Source organism: Ambystoma mexicanum, chromosome 2q (assembly GCF_040938575.1).
Source record: "Ambystoma mexicanum isolate Mex_15411 chromosome 2q, UKY_AmexF1_1, whole genome shotgun sequence".
Lineage (NCBI taxonomy): Eukaryota > Metazoa > Chordata > Amphibia > Caudata > Ambystomatidae > Ambystoma > Ambystoma mexicanum.
In genome coordinates, this window is record NC_090924.1 from 527186627 (window position 1) to 527193646 (window position 7020).

The following is a 7020-nucleotide window of genomic DNA, read 5'->3' on the forward strand; positions in this document are numbered from 1 at the left end:
GAGCACAACTAAATCTCCTCCACACAAATGAAATTCTAGCCATCAGAGGCATGGCGAGTTCAAATAAATGTCACTTCTGCAAAAATCAAAATGAGGTTGAGACAAGGCATCTGCTTCTATCATGCTCAGGGGTGGAAAACATCAGGAAACCCTATCTGAAGCACATTTTAGCCTAAGCTTACATTTTTGAAGAAGACCTCTGGTGGTCAAGATTGATTGGAGGACAAAAGACAGCATGGGTGACCGCTACAGCCAAAATAATGGACTTGATTTTAGCTATTCCAGAAAAAGACATGGAATAAATCTAAACAGAGACAATGGAAACTTAAAACAATCCATCTTGTAAAAACCTTCTTGGTATATTCAAGAATAAAAATAAATAAAAAAATAAAATTTCAATTTTCTACCCCTCCCTCAACTTCTATATCCTCTTGCCTTCACATCCAAAATTGTGTATGTGTTATGTATAACCTTCTGACATAATGAATATACTCTTCAGTAAACGACTTCAACATTTATTAATTGTGTTCTTTTATTTCACAAAAACATGTCTGTTTTTGGAAAAAAGGTTTGTAAAGCCCTTTAAATAAAATGAGATAGAAAAGAAGGTAATCATCAGAGCGGTCAATTCAGCAAAGGACCCAGGAAAGCTGAAGTGACTTCACCCGCATGATGGGTCACAGGAAGTACTACCACACGATCTCTGCCTGCATGCAAGGCCTTCAGTAGAAGGGAGATTAGATGGCCTTTAGGTACACAACATCACAGAAAGTGACATTTTGGATGAAAAAACGAGTTAAACAAGAATTTGACCAAAACAACTCATAGTTCATTAAACAGTCAGAAACATTATTTTAATACATAGCCATTTTTTTCGAGGGTGCTGCCTTGACACTCCTTGGGCATGGTAATAAAAAGGCAGGAATGCACACAGCAGAAGCAACATATGCCATGCGTGCTGCCATCATACAGGAGCTTAGAAACATATGGCCAGTTCCTGTCACCATAAACCAGTTATTGCTTGACTTGCCAGATATAGTAGTCATGCAGGTGTGGTCACCACATGCCAAGTGCAGCCTTAAATGCTTCCGAATTGTTGTGGAACTCAAATATTTCCTGAAATACTCCAAATTATTACCATACGAAAGGTTCATCCTCCTATGTGCAAGTGATTGCATCACGTATAAAGGCCAAAGTCAAGTGTCTCATACAAGTTAACATAAGTAAAGTACACGTCCAAGTGTTTTCAGAACATCAGAACCTCCTGCAGGGTTTGTGCAACATCTGTAACTGAGTTTATGGAGCTGCCACAACTCCAAGGCATTCCCTTTTGGCAGTATATGCCATGTGATGCCTTTTGGAGACCATGGTTTAATTTAGACACATGAGTGAAGTGGACAGGGCTTTGCGCCCCTGATCAATACGACGAACGATGGATAAACACCATACTATGTGTAATGAGCATTGACCTGAGAGGCTAAGGTTCGAGAGAGTAGCACTGAGCAGAGGACGTGTTCTAGGAAAGGTAAAGTCAGACATAGCTTTCAACCTACCTCACAGAATAGTAAAAAAAGGCGAAAAGGTGGTCTGCGGTTTTCTTTTTCTGGGACAGTCTTTCTCTGAAACAAAAAAGTGTCTGTCCCCCATAATCCTTAACTCTTTACTTAGGGACATGAGGAGCCTCCCAGGTAGTCCCCTAATTCGACTTCCCCAGCTCCTTTGTGCACCCAGTGTACAATGTATCAATTTGAGAAAGAGAGAGGGAACCGGTGAGACACAGATGCAGACAGAAATTGACACAAGCAGAATGAGCACATGACAAAGGGTTGCCTATAATGGTGAGGAGTACGGGGAAAGGCCAAGTTGTGCATTTTTATGCCCTGGCATGCCACTGTATGCCTTTTTATAACATATTGTGTATTCATCAGAATTCCTTTTTGTGCCTCCCCATGATTTGTTACACCTTATTGACCCTAACAGGTTATGCTATGCAATATTAAGCTATGCCACATCATATCAGGTCAGGTTATGCGAAGGCACAAGCTTAGGCCTTGCAATTTGCAGTCATTTGGCAAGTCTGCCTTGTGATTGCTTACCAACAACCCACGGATACTCCAACCACATTACTGCTCAGCCTAAAATGGGGTAGTGACACTGACATAGCCAACTACATCGCACCCACGCAAATTGCAACAGTAGCGTTACCATGCTGACCAATACCAGTAATGGATGGTCGGCTACACTCGGCTGATTTATTATTCTTTTCTGGATATACAAAGGTGACTTCTTGACTGCTTGTGCTCCTAAATAACCCCTTCACCATTTGACTTTCCACCAGATACTACAAAAATCGCTAGCCTCGATCACACTGGGGCTGAATGCCTGCTAATGCCCACCTCACCGTCGCACACTATCATCATCCAAACTCTGCACAGCTACACACAGCCGTCTTTCAACCCTGATTTCATCTTCATTCTCACATCAGACATTGGGCCTCATTCTGAGTCTGCCGGTCCGGACCACCAGACTACATCTATGTCTACAGGGGCCTAGGCTCCCAGAAGATCTGACCTGCCGGCCCTGCAGGCATGGTTTTCACTCAAGCACTAGCAACAGTACCAGTGATTCCGTGTACCCATTCCCATGGTGTCTTAAACCTTCTCCGCCGTCTGACATCCCAGGCAGCCGGGACTTGTGCAACGGGGATATCAGGCAGCTGAATTGAGTTACGAGTTGAGCGGCAACCCGCCGGTAGCACTGGCGGGTTACCGCCGAACTTGAAATGAGGCCCATTGTCCTCAAAGAATAGCAGGATACCTAGACCTTGGGGCTCCCTTTTCGGACATGCATGCCTTTTCTGTCCTCGCCAAAGCTCACCTAGAAACATAGATACACACAGAAAAAAAGGTTATTCCCAAATGCACACATCAACAGCTCAGCGATGTGCATCTTCACCTCCTCCTACAAAATCTTTCTCCACCATGCCTGATGGATCTACCACCAGGAGGCCACCAAAATGGCAGAAGTGCCTCTATAATAATCTGCCACATGCAGCATGCAACTGCCAGAAGAAGAAGGAAATAATTTGCCCATGTGACATCATTCAGAGGGCTGTGCCAGAGAATATACCACCAAACACACGCATTCTTCCTTTCCTCACTAAATGTGCTGCACTATCCAAGCACTCACCCACCAAACCCACTCACCTACAGCACGCTCACACCCAACTGATGCCAGCAACAGTTCCCCATGCTGCCTTTCAATGCCTATTATGCACCATCCCAGTGGGAAAAGTGGAGTCTTAAACCCCAATGCACTAGGTGGAACATGCTTTTTGGGTAGGTCTGCTATTTCATGCTGCTTCCTTTTGTAAAAGACAGTGGGCCTCATTACGACCCAGGCGGTAAGTTACCGCCTGGGTCGTACCTTTACCACCATGGCGTAAACTACGTTTACGCCATGGTGGTTGGCGGACTTACCGCCCCATTCCGAGGTTGGCGGGGCGGTAAGTCCCCAATCCCCATTTACCCTTCCCCATTCCCATTTTTGCCCCATAGGGCATAATGGGAGTGGGGAAGGCGTTAATTACGCCACCGTAAATTACGGTGGCGTAATTAACAACAAGGTCCCTTAGCGCCATGGATTTTAACACCTGCTAAAAGCAGGTGTTAAATCCTCCATGGCGCTAAGGGACCTCGGAATCAGGCGGTAAGGGTCGGCGCTGTTTACGCTGCCGTAAACCCCTTACCGCCTGGGTCGTAATGAGGCCCAGTGTCAAAATCTACAGCGACGCCCATAATAACGTTTTACCGGATAACTAAATATTATATATATTTTGGGCCTGGTTTATGGAATGTTTTGCGCGGTGCAAAGAACACGCAGATTTACAGAACAGTGCAAAGTGTATTTTTGTAGTGCAAAGTGTTTGTTAAATCATGGTGTTTGTTGGCAGTGCAAAGTCACTTTGCTCCAGTACAATGTCACTTTGCACCGTGCTTATTATTCTGTAAATCAGGGCCTTTGCATCATGAAATAGGCACATTTAGCGGAGTGCAAAGAGTACATTTTCAGTGCAAAGTGACTTTGCACTGCAAAAAACACTTCGCACTGTTGGGTAAATTAGGGTGTTTGTTGGCAGTGCAAAGTCACTTTGCACTGTGCTAAAAATGCCATAAACCAGGCCCTTAATATACACAAAATATCTTGTCCATTGAGTTATGTCTTCACTCAACGAAAGGGCTATTTCACGCTGAACATCCAAAGCCATAGCACTCTATGCTTGAACGAGCTGCATGCAACACAGGAGAGCACTGTCCCTAGACTGCTGACTGAGGCAGTATCCACTAGTTTTCCTGTGTTGAACACCCTGCCCTCATTTAAACACACCAACTATACAATAGCACCCTGCGCATGCCACCATAGCCAGACAAAATCCATCCCACAAATGAAGCACTCGTTTAACACCCCAACTCTACCACCCATGGTTGGCACTTCACCGTACCATCCGCTAACCGGCACACTCGTTTTGGGCACCGGCTTGCTGAACAGCAAGAATTAGCAATATCTTAATGCACGCTGCACACAAAACGCATGAACGTCCACCCGCATGCTTTGATAAAATACTGCCTCACACAAAACATCTAATAGGAACATCTGCTCTAATCCCTCGGCTGCCACTAACCCACTCACAACCACACCTTTTTACACACATGAACCAAAGCACCAAGAGGTCATGCCAATGGGAAAAACTGTCTTATATCAAGGCACAACAGCATAACAAAACATACCATACCATTACAGTAATACCATCCAACTGGAAGTCCTGACATGGCTGCTGTAGTCACCATGAGTCATTTGACAAACTATGAGGGGAAAGTAATGGTCTTGTAGAGATTGAGGCAAGTACCACCATCCAAAGCTCCTCCCCCATGCTGCCTATATGTTGGGAGCCAGAATGTGAAACACGTGCATTGCCAGTAAGAATACCTGTACCAAAGAAAATCCTGGAAGTAAGATTTCCATTGAGAAAGCCATACATGAATACACAACAATATGATGCCATTTGAATGAAATCCCGGAAGAAGTGGGAAAACTGAGCAAAAGGGAAGACCGGTGACGTCATGAAGAGCAGTAATGACGCACCCAGAAGAGATGCAGAGACGAGAGAACATAAAGATTCTATAAGCTCTAAAGAGGAGGAGTTAATGATGAGCAACATTCCGAGCTCCAAATGAAGATGTTCATGCTACAGAAATAATGAAGAAGTGATCAAGTCATTTTACAAGTGTACAGTCGCAGTAACGCAAGTAGACAAAGTAGACAAAGTATTCTTTAAGGCTGGCTATGTAGTGAATAGATTGTGGCAATGTGCCAACGTGTATATATATATATATATATATATATATATATATATATATATATATATATATATATATATATATATATATATATATATATATAGGAAATGTAATGTCTATGGATGATTCCACGATGTGCTTTAGCAGAGCTGGATTCTGAAATCAGAAGGACGTTTACAGTGTGTTGCAGAAATCGAAAACCCAAACATGGAGGTGATCAAAGAAAGGCTTGTTTGGATCAACACCAAGAAGTCAAGGCCACCTTGGGCCTGGATGTGCATACAGACAATTACAGAACTTGTGAAAAGAACAAACCAAACCTTCTGTCTTAAATGAGAGGTGAGAACATTGAAGACGGCAGAGGAACATCAAATAGTAGTATTTTAAATGAAGTAAGCCTCGAAAACATGGTCTACAGTCACGTGGTCAGATGAAAATAGACACTATGATGAACTGTATCAAAACCAAAAAGAGAGGGGATGCTATACTCCATCATATTCTCCAGCACAGAGAACATTTCCAAGGTCTCGTTCAAAGCCTTAATTGACTAGCAGGCTGCGAGAGTGATGATGGATGCCAGGGCTAATGGTTGGGACGCTATGGTTATGACCAGCCCACCAGCACATGGGTGCCAGCCTGCGTGCTGCTTGCATAGGTGGAATATTACAGAGGGGTACAAGGGTGCCAACCAATTATAGAGGGACACGTAAAAGAGAGCCCTATAGTTTGTATAACCAATGGGACGCTGTGTATCTGATGACTTCCGTAGTGACCTGCACTAGAGGGGGGCTTAGTTGCCCCACCTGATGTTAGAAATCCAATCACCTTCCCTGACCAGTATGGAACATATACCTAGATGCCTATCACCATTCAAAATAGGTTTTTGTAGTTTGCAACATAGATAGACGTCAATGATGACCAAATGTTAGTATATAAACTTTTTTTATGTGTTGAATTGAGTGTGAAGATCGAGCAAACACGTTGATGTTTGTTGAAACTCCCTGTTTTAGATAATTGACATTAAAACAGTCGCAATTTCCCAACTTCCTGAGTCAGTTTTGATTATTGATGTTGAATAATATTCTGCATCTCCATCTGTCTCTAAGTATTGCTACCTTGTCTTAAAGGGCTGGGTCGGATGCCCCAGTTCACGGTGCATGTGTTTTTCCTAAGAGAAATACTGACATGAGGAAAGTTTAACTTCGTTTTTAATGGTCACTGGGGTGGAGTACAAGCTTGGCAACGTATCAGCGAGACTCGCACCAGCAGAGGCGATGGAGGCATAATTTAGAGGGTGCTGGGGAGTGAGCCATGAAACTGAGGGACGAACACCAACACACAGTAGGGGAGCAATCCATTTTAAGAAGAATGTGCCCGGCAATAAAGAATAGTCGGGAAGAAGAGACAACTGCAATGAGTTCACGGAGTGCCATGCAGTGACCAGTAGGAGGCCAATCCACTGCATGACCGGGGAACCTAGGTGAAACCTGTCGGAAGGAAACTACCAATAAGCCGGGCGGTGGATGTGGCAGCCAGAACCAAAGGAAATGCAATGCCTGAGAAGTGACACACTGCATTCTGGGAGTTGTAGTCAGACATTCATAGTGTTTTATATTGAAAGAACATGTTTGCGTGAAACCATAGTTAGAGTTGTGCTATGGTA